At 42.0% G+C, this 14,810-nt stretch overlaps 1 pseudogene; it reads left to right on the top strand.

Moving 5' to 3' along the window:
• The first annotated feature begins 7,079 nt into the window (after nucleotides 1–7,079).
• LOC101538725 (tubulin alpha-1A chain-like) lies at nucleotides 7,080–8,387 on the top strand (annotated as a pseudogene).
• The last annotated feature ends 6,423 nt before the right edge of the window (nucleotides 8,388–14,810 follow it).

Raw genomic sequence — 14,810 nt, 5'->3', positions numbered from 1 at the left:
ACCCAGTGTTCATCTAGGTCTCAGCACCCAGATAGAGAACGACTTTGTTTTTGTCCCAGAGGGAAATTCCTGTTAGCCTGGGCATCTGGAGTGAGTAAAAAGAAAACATGAAAGAGAGCAGAGAGCTGGGAAGACCCCACATCCCAATATGTTAGTGAAAAATCAGTGTTCACAGCTTTCATGTTCCTTATTAATGAAGTACAAGAGTTGTTTTTAGAACGTCTAATCCAGAGCTCATCCTTAAATAAAAATAATCCACATGTAGAATAATGATTCTCCGTGTAATTATTCCAAATAAAGCTCTAAAGCAAAGTGAGAAGATCAAGTTACTAAACCAACATCTGGGCCTCACCTATAAGCAGCGCTAGCAAACATTCAATGTCATGTCCACTCTGAATTGTTCTTCGTTTTGCCGAAAAGTTTCCTTCCCAAGGAAATGATTTTTATAAGAGGTGATCTCTTCAGGCATTTAAATTATAATTTCATTGAATATACATAAATTTTGTTATATATATATTAGGGTTATATTGCAGGCATGTAGCTACTTGAATTTGGCCTAAATATGTTCATTTAAGAGATTTGAAAGAAAAAAAGACAAATTAAGTCCATGTCCTCCCCCCAACACCCTTGCTTACTCCAGTTGGCAGGATTCCTGCTGGCTCCTTAGTAAAGAGAGAAGAAACAAAAATCCAGCTCAGGTCTCAAGACCCTCTGAAGAGGGCGGGATCAACAGCTATCAACGATTGGTTGGTGGGGTTGGAGGGTGGGGCTCACAGGAATTGTTCTCAGAGATTGGCTCATCTTCACTTCGCCTGCAGAGGAATATTTAACTCTCGAGTTAAATATTGAATAACCTGAATTAATTTTAAAGTTACAGACTTATTAGGAGTGTTAGAGTAAACATTCTTCAGCTGGATGGGAGAGACAGTACAGCAAATAAGAGGCTTGTCTTGCATGCGGCTAAATGGGTTCAATCCCCAGCATCCCATATGGTTTCCCGAGCACTGCCAGGAGTGATTCCTGAGTGCAGAGCCAAGAGGAACCCTTTAGTATTTCCAGGTATGGCTAGAAAACAAACAAAATTCTTGAGCAATTTCAACTAGACATATCAAGAGAAGCATTGACCAATTTTTCACTGGGGGCCCTGCAAGTAAAAAGCAAAAGGTAACTCAGAAAATATAGCACTTAGCACTGTGAAACAAGTTTTTATCAAAGAACAGAGAGCAGAGCTACCTGTGATTAGAATGCAATGGCTGCTAAAAAGTCGGTCAACAAATTGCTATTGTAGGGGGCTGGAGCGATAGCACAGAGGGTAGGGCGTTTGCCTTACACGCGGCCAACCCGGGTTCGATTCCCAGCATCCCATTTGAGCTCCTGAGCACCGCCAGGGGTGATTCCTGAGTGAGGAGCCAGGAGTGACGCCAAAAAAAAAAAAAAAGTTGCTATTGTATACTTTTTAAAAATAACGATCACTGTGGGGCTGGAGCAATAACACAGCGGGTAGGGCGTTTTCCTTGCATGTGGCCGACCAGGGTTCGATTCCCAGCATCCCATATGGTCCACCGAGCACCGCCAGGAGTAATTCCTGAGTGCATGAACCAGGAGTGACCCCTGTGCATCGCCGGGTGTGACCCAAAAAGCAAAAAAAAAAAAAAAAAAACTGTCTGGAGAGTGAGTTAAGTACAGGAGGAGTGGGCTCAATATGCAGACTAAAAGTCTGGGTTCATTCTAAATTAAACAGGGAGGCAGAAGAAAGATGAACTAAAGATGTATATGGGAACAGAAAGCCAGCTAGACAAATCAAGTCCCTGCCCTCCCCCAAGACCCTTGCTTACTCCAGTTGGCAGGATTTCTGCTGGCTCCTTAGTAAAGAAAGAAGAAACAAAAATCCAGCTCGGCTCTGGAGACCCTCTAAAGAGGGCGGGACCAACAGCGATCGGTTGGTGGGTTGGAGGGTGAGGTTCACAGGAATTGTTCGCAGAGCTTGACTCATTTTAAAGCCCATCTTCACGTTGCCTGCCAGGATACAAAAACAACCAGGTAAGACAAGGTGTGGCTCTAAGCAGAGGAAGAAGATGGATAAAGGGAAACACTAGTTATTGGTGGACATAGAAAAGGAATTAAGAAGGGCTGGAGTGATAGCATAGCAGGTAGGGCGTTTGCCTTGCATGCGGCTGACCCGGGTTCAATTCCCAGCATCCCATATGGTCCCCTGAGCACCGCCAGGAGTAATTCCTGAGTGCAAAGTCAGGAGTAACCTCTGTGCATCGCCAGGTGTGACCCAAAAAAGTAAAAAAAAAAAAAGGGGGGGGGATTAACAGAAGAATTCTTCAAGTTTATTCAGCAACTACTTTTATGCCCTCCATCTTCATGTAATTCTCTAAAAACATGTTCCTACGTGATTTTCTCCATGGATACTGTCCCTTCTTCCTCTGACACTCCGTCCCTCTTTTCCTGCTCAGCAAATCCCTACTGCTCCCCAATAAACAGGCATCAATATGCATCTGAGGTTCACTTGATCTATATATCACAGAAGATGATCATTACCATCCCAATTATAAGGCATCATATCTTTAGGCTGGAGGAACTGCTCTTTTGAAAACAACAACAACAACAACAACCTCCTCCCAAAAAAAAACCCAAAACCGGGGACCGGAGCGATAGCACAGTGGGTAGGGCGTTTGCCTTGCACGCGGCCGACCTGGGTTCGATCCCCGGCATCCCATATGGTCCCCCAAGCACCGCCAGGAGTAATTCCTGAGTGCAAAGCCAGGAGTAACCCCTGAGCATCGCTGGGTGTGACCCAAAAAGCAAAAAAAAAAAAAAAAAACCAAAACCCCAAATGGAAGTCAGTCCTGCCCTCTGTCCTCTGCCCCCATTTCTAGTCTTTTCTGTACTCTCTCAAAAAAGAATTTCAGAGGGAGATAAATTGTGAAGTGAGATCATTATTCAGTAAATAATATGGAATAAAAGAAAGAGGGAAAAATATTAGAGAGAAAGAGAGCTTATGCAGAGAGGAGAGAGTCTAGTCCATGTCAAAATTTGCCTTTGCAAAGTTTTCCCCAAACTGCTTCCTCTTTCGGCTTTCTATGTTGATAAGGATTCCTTGATCAGGGGGTTGTCAAGTGAAAGAATTTGAAACTTTTGCTGTTCTTTTTTCATAGTCTTATCATGACCTTTGGTTGATGTTGGAGTTTCTTTCACGGGGTCCAGCATTCACTTCCTTTCTGTATCTCAATGAGTTCCCAGCCCTTTTGTCTCTTAGGTTTATATCAGAGTAGCTTCTTTTCTTCTCCCTTGACTTCCCTCCACAAACTTGCCCCCATCTGCTCATCTGCTTCAAGTATCAATAACACATCCTAGACAACTCATTTTACCATGCTGGACCCCTTCTGTTAGTCTTAACTAATGCTTTCTCGTAAGATTATGATAATTAAGTAATTATTTAGTAAGGAAAATAAACTTGGAAACCAGTAATGACCTTAGAGTTGTTGACTACTATCATAAAGCCTTAAGACTGATTCAGAAAATTAAAGATATTCTCAAGCAGATGTCATATAAATATGACTCTGAAGTCTCTTCTGCTCATCCTAGATCACATTGTATGTTTCAATTTTTACCTTAATTTCCAAGTGCAGGAATAAGGATAGGAATAGATCACAGCTTCAGTCCAGGAGAAACGATGCCAGTGATCACCTCTCTCTTCTCTCATGCTCACTCTTTACTCTTTCTTTTCTACGCTCATCTAAAGAACTCAATCACTTTTGCAAAGAAGCCAATACCCTTAAATGCAGGTTTTATTGACATAACCAACCGTCAAAAAGAAGAAAATTGGCCAAGTTGATACCTCCCCCAATAAACCTTTGGCTCAGAGACCTTGGCTTCATTGCTTAAATGTTTGCTTTGCTGCTCTATCGCGAATAGTCTGATAAACTCTCTCAAATAACACATCAGGAAGAATTAAGTGATTTACTCAGAGCTGTTAGCTAGTAATGCCTCTACCAAACCATATCCTGGGATTCTTACTCCCAGTTCTGTATTATTTGTGGGAGGTGAGGTAAGAGGTACATAAGAGATCTTCTGTTATGTAATCTTTTACAATTCTTCCCCCAGTGCTAGAGATTTAACCTGGGAATTCAACACACATAAATCAATTGATCTGCTGCTGAGCCATATCCCAAGTTATTTACAACCTTAAAAAAATCAAAATTTAAAAAATCAAAATCAGTGGGAGTCAATTGAAGCTATTTTCCCTCTCTCAGTATTCAGTCCTGTGAACTGTAGTTATACTGGCCTTCCTGAACTCTGAAAGAACTCCCAATCTCTTTCATACTTCTCTGATTCTGGAAACTCACTGCAGACAGTAATCTAAGATAAAGCTCATCTTCTTTCAGGAATTAATATCCTGTGTATCCAATCTCTGAAAATAATTTTTGCATCTATTTTGTTAAAAAATAAGTTTTGGTGCCAAGGACCATGTATGCAGGATATGTGCTTTCTCATAAGCCACATCCCCAGCCACCCGAAAAAAAATTTTTTTTCAAATAATAAAATTTTATTGAGGGAAGATACTAAATTGAAAAGAAAATGGGGATTTTCTCAACATTGTCAAAATGGCAATACTCCCCAAAGCATTATACAGATTCAATGTGATCCCTATAAGGATACCCATGAAATTCTTCAAAGAAATGGACCAAGCAATCCTGAAATTCATACGGAGCAACAAACGCCCACGGATAGCTAAAGCTAATTCTTGGGAAAAAGACGATGGGAGGCATCACCCTCCCCAACTTTAAACTCTACTACAAAGTGTAACAATTAAAACAGCATGGTACTAAAACAAAGGCAGAGCCGCAGATCAATAGAACCGAGTGGAATATCCCTACACACCACATCAAATGTATGATCATCTAATCTTTGATAAGGGGGTAAGAAATGTGAAGTGGAACAAAGAAAAACCTCTTTAACAAATGGTGCTGGCATAACTGGACATCCACATGCAAAAGAATGGGCTTACTGCTTCATGAGCAGAGGGGAGAAGGCAGATGGAATAGAGAAAGATCACTAAGGAAAAGATGGCTGGAGGTATCAGTCGGGATGGGAGATGTGTGCCAAAAGTAGATAATGGACAAAACATGATGACCTCTCTCAGTATCTGTGTTGCAAATCATACTGCCCAAAAGTAGAGAGAAAGTATGGGGAATATTGTCTGCCATGGAGGCAGGGGGAGGATGGAAAAAGGTGAGGGGTATACTGGGGATATTTGGTGGTGGGGAATGTGCACTGGTGGAGGGATGGGTGTTTGATCATTGTGTGATTGTAACCCAAACATGAAAGCTTGTAACTCTCTCACAGTGATTCAATAAAATTTTAAAAAAAAATAATGGGCTTAGACCTCGACCTAACACCATGCACAAAAGTCAGATCAAAATGGATTAAAGACCTCAACATCAGACCAGAATCCATAAGGTACATTGAAGACAAGGTTGGCAAAACCCTCCATGATATTGAAGCTAAAGGTATCTCTGAAGATGACACGCAACTGATCAACCAAATGGAAACAGAGACAAACAAATGGTACTATATTAAACTAAGAAGTGTCTGCAACGCAAAAGATACAGTGACCAGAATACAAAGACAATCTACAGAATGGGAAAGGATATTCACCCAATACCCATCTGATACAGGGTTGATTTCAAGGGTATATAAGGCATTGGTTGAAGAAAACATCCAACCCCATCAGAAAATGGAGCAAAGACTTTTGGAAAACAATATAGATGCTTCTCAAAAAATTAGAAATTGAGCTCACATTTGACCCAGCAATACTGGGAATATATCCTGGAGAAGCAAAAAAGTATTAATAGTCAAAATGATATCTGCAATTATATGTTCATCGAAGCACTGTTTACAATAGCCAGAATCTGGAAAAAAACCGAGTGCCCGAGAACAGATGACTGGTTAAAGAAACTTTGGTACATCTACACAATGGAATACTATGCAGCTGTTAGAAAAGATGAAGTCATCAACTTTGCATATAAGTGGATCAACATGGAAAGTATCATGCTAAGTGAAATAAGTCAGAAAGAGAGAGACAGACATAGAAAGATTGCACTCATCTGTGGAATATAAAATAACAGAATAGGAGACCAACACCCAAGAATAGTAGAAATAAGGACCAGGAGGTTTGCTCCATGGCTTGGAGGCCGGCCTCACATGCTGGGGGAAAAGGCAGCTCAGATAGAGAAGAGAACACCAAGTGAAATGTGGTTGGAGGAACCGCTTGGGATGGGAGGTGAGTGCTGAAAGTGGACTATAGATTGAACACGATGGCCACTCAATACCACTATTGCAAACCACAACACCCAAAGGAGAGAGAGAACAAAAGGGAATGCCTTGCCACAGAGGCAGGGTGGGGTGGGGTGGGATGGAATTAGGGGGTGGGAGGGATACTGGGATCATTGGTGGTAGAGAATGGTGGAGGGATGGGTTCTCGATCATTGTATGACTGTAATACAAGCACGAGAATATGTAAATCTGTAACTGTACCCTCTCAGTGATTCACTAATAAATAAATAAATAAAAAGAAAATGGGGATTCTCCAAAGAGAAAAGGGATACCCAAAGTAAATGAAATTTGGGTAAAAAACATGACACTGAGAACGTCCTGACCCCACACCAGGCTGCACCGGGGCAACTTCCCTCCCCGCCTCAGCAGAACCCCTGCAGCTGAAAACCTCCAGAACCCAACTGCAAAACTATGCTCAAGGCCGCCCTCCACAGGGAATGTCATCGGAAACCCCAGAGTGGAGTGCTGTAAATTAATGAAGAACTTAAGTACCTCGAGTTGGGATGTTCGTGATCTCAGAGTGGCATGCACCTTAAAGTAACAGAAAATATAGTACACCAAGAGTAGTAGGATGTGGGCCATTCCAAGATGGAGTGTGCTAGAAAGTACAGAGAAGTAATGACTGGGATTTGATGGAATGGATACAACATCTCTTATATCAATCACCTAAGAGTTGTGTTGTAAAAAGCAACAACCTCTCCTCTTCTTCACCGTCTCCACCACATGCAGCAACCATGTATGAGTGTATTACCATGCACACTGGCCAGGCTGCACCCAGGTTGGCAAAGCTTGCTGGGAGCTCTATTGTCTGAAACACAGCAGCCAGCCAGCCAAATGGCCAGATGCAAAGTGACAAAACTATTGAGGGAAGAGACTACTCCTTCAACATCTCCTTCAGTGAAACAGATATTGGCAAGCATGTGCCCAAGGCAGTGTTTTTAGACCTGGAGCCCAGTATAGATGAAGTTCACACTGGTACCTACCACCAGATCTTCCACCCTGAGCAGCTTATCACAGGCAAGGAAGATGCTGCCAATGACTATGCTTGTGGGCATTACACCATTGCCAAGGAGATCACAGACCTCATCTTGGACCAAATTTGGAAACTGGCTTACCAGTGCACAGGGTTTCAGGGCTTCTTGGTGTTTCAAGCTTCGGTGGGGAAACTAGTTCTGGGATCACCTCCATACTGATGGAACATCACTCCATCAACTATGGCAAGAAGCCCAAGCTCAAGTTCTCCATTAACCTAGCCCCTCAGGCTTCCACTGCTGTGGTTGAGCCCTACAATTCTATCCTCTCCACTCACATCACCCTGAAGCTCTCACCCTGTGCCTTTATGATGGACAAAGAAGCCATCTGTAATGTTTGTCACAGAAACCTTGATACGGAACACTCAACTAACCTGAACAGATTGACAGGCCTAATTGTGTTCTCTGTCACTGCTTTCCTGTGACTTGATAGGGCCCTGAATGTTGATCTGACAGAATTCCAGACAAACCTGGTGCCCTACCCCAGATCCACTTCCCTCTGGCCACATACGCTTGCTGTTATCTCTGCTGAGAAAGCCCTCCATGAATAGCTTTCTGTTGTAGAGATCATCAATATGTGCTTTGAGCCAGTCAACCAGACAGTGAAATAAGACCTTCGCCATGGTAAATATATGGCTTGCTCCCTTTTATACAGTGGTGACCTGGTCCCTAAAGATGTCAATGCTTCCATTGCCACCGTCAAGACCAAGCGTACCATCCAGTTTGTGGACTGATGTCCCACTGGCTTCAAAGTTGGTATAAATTACAGCCTCCTACTGTGGCTCGTAGTGGAGACATGGCCAAAGTCCAGTGAGCTGTGTACACGCTGAGCAACATCACAGACATTGCTGAGGCCTGGGATCACCTGGACCACAAATTTGATATGATATTTGCAAACATGCCTTTGTTCACTGGTGTGTGGGTGAGGGTATGGAGGCCCGTGAGGACCAGGCCACACTTGACAAGGAGTATGAAGTAGGTGGTGTGGCTTCTGTAATTCCCATTTCATAAAATTCTAATTTGAATTGATTCATGTAAAGTGCTTACTTATCACACTGCTGGGTGTGGGCTGCATTTTACTTCCTTTCAACAAATACTTAGGTTCTCAAACCTACATCTTAGAGCAGTGTCTGATGCCTTGGTACCCACTCCCGTTCAGCTCCTGTTACTCTTTTTATACATAATTTTCTCCTACAAGGTGCAAAATTTTTTCCCAGAGAATTCTCTGCTTTATAACAACTCATTTGTGGGGACCATGTCAAACTGAAATATGGATCTCCTTGCTCAGAGATGAAGGGCTATAAGTCAGGGACAGCAGAGTATTAAACCAAGCATAGGGGCCTCTTGAGAGGAGACTCTGTGTGACTTCCCAGGTCACATTAAGCCCTCCCTGCCTACTGCCCCAATTCCAGAAAAAAATTTCCCAGAGTCAGAACATTATATAAGTGAAGTCCAATCATGAACAACCTTGTAACTGTGTATCTAACTGTGATTGAATTTTAAAAAATTTAATTTAAAATGTTTTGGGGGGCTGGAGCAATAGCACAGCGGGGAGGGCATTGCCTTGCACACAGCCGAACTGGTTTTGATTCCCAGCATCCCATGTGGTCCTCCGAGCACTGCCAGGAGTAATTCCTGAGTGCATGAGCCAGGAGTAAACCCTGTGCATCACCGGGTGTGACCCAGAAATAAAAAATAAATAAACAAGTAAAATATTTTTTTTAAAAAAAGAGGAGTCCCTTTATGATACGCTCAGTTACCTGGGAAACAGAAAGCCGTGCCAGCAACTTGCTAAAGCTCTTAAAACATACAGACCAGCAATCCAGCCAAAATACTCATCCATCACTAGTCAAATGCACAGTGCTTCCAGGTCTATCACATGGCAGACACTTAATAATACTTGCTGAATAATGAATAATGAAGAAGACAGAATAAATGATTCTCTAATGAAAGGAGCTTAAAAACTTTAAACATAACACTCAGGAAGTCTTCCCATGAGGCTGAACCTTTTTCAAGCTCCCAGGTTGGGGCTGCCAGTATTAATGTAATGAATTAACTGTGCATTAACATATAGCAACTGCTGAAGAAAATGTTGAAAATGTGTCATCAATGAAGAAATATTATTTAGAAGAAAGGCAGAGAAAAAAGGCTGTAAAGTCCAACTTCCTAATCATCAGTTAATCTAATGATAAATATATATATATATTATTTTGTTATTAGCTAGGGTAGAGAATGATTTAGAAATCATGCCTCTGAAAGGCCTTCCTATTCAATTTCATCTGGCCTCGGCGCCAGTCAGGGCCATAAAATTTGTTATCTAGGGGCGTTGGAGCAGGTTATCTCTTAAGTGCATTTAGAAAAAAATGTACCCTCAGAACTTCCTGTAAATCAATGCAATGCTGCTGCAAAGTTATCAAGCTTCAGGACTCTGTGCTTGCTTGTCATGGACTCAGACCTTTGGTGAGCCCGATAGCCTATCATACACCTTTCATTTCATGGGAACAACTCCCACTGCCTGACCATGGAGAGTGTTTTCAAACATTTCAGTCTTCTCAAAAATCTGAAGGTAAATCCAACAAAGAGACAAAGGAATAGACAGTATCTAATAATGACAAATCTCTGGCCTTATATTACTTCATTTGTATCACAACTGATATTTTTTCCTGGGTCTTTACTTTTCTGGTATTCATTTTTGGTTGCATAGGACAGGGTCTTGGACACTTTGGTGAGGTGCAGTAATTTTGTATATCAAGATCAAAATAACACTTTTTTTAATTTTATTTAATCGCCGTGAGATTGTTACAAGCTTTTATGTTTGGGTTACAATCACACAATTACCAAACACCCACCCCTCCACCAGTGCACATTCCCCACTACCAGTATCCCCAGAATACCCCCCTTTCCCGCCCTCCCCTCGCCTCCATGGCATACAATATTCCCCATACTCTCTCTCTACTTTTGGGTATTATGGTTTGCAACACAGACACTGAGAGGTCATCATGTTTGGTCCATTATCTACTTTTGGCACACATCTCCCATCCCGACTGATTCCTCCAGCCATCATTTTCGTAGTGATCCCTTCTCTATTCCAACTGCCTTCTCTCCTCCACTCATGAAGCAGTCTTCCAGCTATGTGGGTAATCCTCCTGGCCCTTGTATCTACTGTCCTTGGGTGTCAGCCTCATGTGATGTTATTCTATATTCCACAAATGAGTGCAGTCCTTCTAGGCCTGTCCCTCTCTTTCCAACTCATTTCACTTAGCATGATACTCTCCATGTCTATCCATTTATAAGCAAATTTCATGACATCATCTCTCCTAACAGTTGCATAGTATTCCATTGTGTAGATGTACCAAAGTTTCTTTAACCAGTCATCTGTTTTAGGGCACTTGGGTTGCTTCCAGATTTTGGTTATTGTGAACAGTGCTGCAATGAACATATAGGTACAAATGTCATTTCTACTGTGCTTTTTTGCATCCTTAGGATATATTCCCAGTAGTGATACTGCGGGGTCATATGGAAGTTCAATTTCTAGTTTTTGAAGGACTGTCCATATTGTTTTCTAGAAAGGCTGGACCAGTCAGCATTCACACCAACAGTAAAAGAGTATCCTTTTTTCCCCACATCCATGCCAGCACTGGTTGCCTTTGTTCATTTTGAATGTGTGCCAGTCTTTGTGGTGTGAGATGATATCTCATTGTTGTTTTTATTTGCATCTCCCTGATGACTAGCGATGTGGAGCACTTTTTCATGTGCCTTTTGGCCATTTGTATTTCTTTTTTGAGGAAACTTCAGTTCATTTCTTCTCCCCATTTTTGATGGGGATAATAACTCTATTTTAACTCTGTTACCTAAGTTACAATAAAAAAATCAAAAGTAATTTTCACTGAGGTGAACCTCAGCACCAGTGCACTCGGAACAGAAACTTACGACTGTCTTCTTCTTTACCACCTCTTTCCAAATCCCTCCATTAAGTTATAAGCAAAGCACACCTTATCCTTGCTTCTTTCCTCTATTCTTCCATTGGTACTTTCCGCATGAGGCCTGGTGTTAGAGTTTGGCATGGGGTTCCAACTCAAGATCTTGGTTCCATCTCACCAGAGAGCAAGGACTACTTTCAAGAATGACCTTGTGAAGGAAAATAAAAGAGATGTGGAAGTAGAATGGAAAGGGAAACATTAAAACATACAATTTGCAGTAGTGTTGATCCTGAATACCAAAACATTTGGATTACTGTCATGTGCTATGTAACAGCGATGGACTGGATTTTTCAATATCCAAGCAATATTACAGAATCTCTAAGTTTCTGTGGTTACATTTTTTTATGTTCCCATAGTAATCATTGTTCATATTTCTCAGAACATATCCCTGTCACTAAGAATGGAGAACAGTGGAAACCACCCAAATGTCTCATCACAGAGGAAAGGATAAGGAAGCTGCATCATAGATACACACAACAGAATACTATGCAACTGTAAGAAAATATGAAACACTACAGTCAACGGCAACTTGTATGGAACTGGAAGGTAACATGTTAAGCAAAGTAAGTCAGAGGGATAGATAATGACAAATACCAGATGATCTCACTCATTTGTGAACATAGACAGACAAAATAGGGAATAGACAATATCACGGAATGACAAAACTTTGGCCTTGGATTGCAAAACTCAGATTACCAAGCAATGGAGGAAAGGATGGAGGGAATGAGAAGCTGGACTAGAGGTGATATGGGGATAGTGGTTGAAGATCTCAAGTGCTTTGAAGGAAATGGGGTTGCAACAAGTTTGTTCATGAGACCATAAAATTTAGTAATATTGTGGCCATTTTACCTAAATGATTTTTTAAAAATTTTTATCAGCTCACCATGAGGTAAGAAAACTTTCATGTTTGACCTTTGATCATACTAAACTTTTTTAACACAACTGTACTGCAGGAAATTAAAATAGTTTGTTTAAATGGGTTCTGAAGACAAAGTGTCCTCCAAGGACCCTGTAACTTTTATGTCATACAACTAGTGATAATTTTTAAATATTTGCCATTTACCATTAAATTCTGATGCTTTCTGAATTTTACTGTAAGAGGTTTAAGGTTTTGGACTGAAGAGCTAGTACAGAGGCTTGAATGTGGCCTTGCCTTGTATGTGACCAACTCTGGTTCAATCCCTGGCACTGCATATGGCTTCCCCAGACACTATCAACAGTAATCCCTGAGCATAGAGCCAGCAGTAAGCCCTGAGCACCCAAAGCACTGATGAGATGCCAAAACAAAACAAAACAAAAGCTTAAGGTAGGGCGTTTGCCTTGCACATGGCCGGCCCAGGTTTGATTCCTCCGTCCCTCTAGGAGAGCTCCGCAAGCTACCAACAGTATCCCACCCGCATGGCAGAGCCTGGCAAGCTACCCATGGCATATTCGATATGCCAAAAACAGTAACAAATCTCACATGGAGACGTTACTGGTGTCCGCTCGAGCAAATTGATAAAAAATAGGAGGACAGTGCTACAATGCTACAGTATCTTTATCGCACATACAGAATCGTTTTAAAGTGTGAAGGATAAGAAATAGAGGAGTAGATGATACATACCCCTCTATACAGCAGCCCTAGTTTTAGTCAATTTAATTACCACATCTTAGATAACTAACTCTTCTCAATATTTAGAAAGAAAAAAAATTTCGGGGCTGGAGCGATAGCACAGCGGGTAAGGCGTTTGCCTTGCACGCGGCCAACCCGGGTTCGATTCCCAGCATCCCATATGGTCCTCTGAGCACCGCCAGGGGTGATTCCTGAGTGTAGAGCCAGGAGTAACCCCTGTGCATTGCCAGGTGTGACCCAAAAAGCAAAAAAAAAAAAAAAAAAAAAAAGAAAAAAAATTTCTAGAGGGTGAAGAGTTAGCTCAATATCTGAGTGCATTCTTTGTATACAGGAGGCCAGGGGTTGATACCCATAACTGTAAGGTCCCCTGAGCACCTCTAAGAGTAATACCAACTCAGAAGAGGAATTATGCCCTTAGCACTGCTGGAACAGACCCAAAAACAAACAAAAAGGTTTATGAAAATATCTAACTGGAAGACCAACCAAAAGTTAGCTGAACTCAGAACCCGGAGTGAGGAAATTATAAATCCTAAGGAGACACCACCTCCCTGCCTTGGTATGAGGCAGTTCCTTTCTTATTTACTGCTCTTATGTTCACTTTGTAACTTATTTTCCCTTTCTTTCAAACTACCTCCTTTTCTCTCTCTTCTCTCCCTCAAAATCCTTGAATTCTGGGGCTGGAGTGATAGCACAGCAGGTAGGGCGTTTGCCTTGCATGAGGCTGACCCTGGTTCGATTCCCAGCATCCCATATGGTCTCCTGAGCACCACCAAAGGTGATTCCTGAGTGTAAAGCCAGGAGTAACCCCTGTGCATTGCCGGGTGTGACCCAAAAAGAAAAAAAAAATCCTTGAATTCTATTTCCCACCCCTCCTTTTCTTCTCCTTTGCAGTGCTGTGAGACCTGTGAGAGAGTTTGCGCTCTACCAAGTCAGAGCTCATGAGGTTCAGGACACTTGTTCAGGGGACAATTGGTTGATGGTTTTCTGGGCATGTGACTGTGAGGTCAACGGCGGGTGGGAGCATAGTCTCAGTTTTGTGATGGGAAGAAAGTGAGTGGGAGCCTGATGTGTCTCCACAAATACATACATGTCTATTCTTGTGTTTGATAGCTGCACCCTCAGCAATTACCTCCCACAGCTGTCTTTCAGGAATGTGGATTCCAATAAGAAAGGCTAAGTCCTCATAGTCTAGACTGGTTTGTAGATGGCTATTACTTTCCTTGGCTGACTTGTAAGGTGTGTGGAGTCTAAGACAACTTTCTCAGTGTTGGTCTCCCACTCTGGATGCCCCCTTCATATTGGTAAACTACACCCCATCAGTGGAAGCCTTTGTTTATTTAGGAAATAAGTTATAAAACATAAACCTTGGTCTACTTATTCCTGTTCATTTCAGGGTACCTCTCTCTCATGTTTTTATCATTTTTAAGGCAGGATTATAAATATTTGGAGTCAGAGACTCCATGGCCAAAGTTACTTCATAAATTTGGAGAAAATCACTTGCATGTGCTGTGAATTTTCCTTTGGCAAAGTTGAGGTGATGATAAATATATATCTGCTTAAGGGATTGCAGAAGATTAAGGTAGAACAAAACTTAAATGGGGGGGCTGGAGAGATAGCACAGCAGGTAGGGCGTTTGCCTTGCACGCGGCCGACCTGTGTTCAAATCCCAGCATCCCATATGGTCCCCTGAGCACGGCCAGGGGTAATTCCTGAGTGCAAAGCCAGGAGTGACCCCTGTGCATCGCCAGGTGTGACCCAAAAAAGTTAAAAAAAAAAAACTTAAATGGGGGTTCAGCTGAGCACTGAAACTTCAGGCCTGAATCATAAATAGTGGAGTGCACC

Source organism: Sorex araneus, chromosome 3 (genome assembly GCF_027595985.1).
Source record: "Sorex araneus isolate mSorAra2 chromosome 3, mSorAra2.pri, whole genome shotgun sequence".
Taxonomy (NCBI): Eukaryota; Metazoa; Chordata; class Mammalia; order Eulipotyphla; family Soricidae; genus Sorex; species Sorex araneus.
Note: the sequence above shows the minus strand (reverse complement) of the source record. Positions and strands in the feature narration are given on the sequence as shown.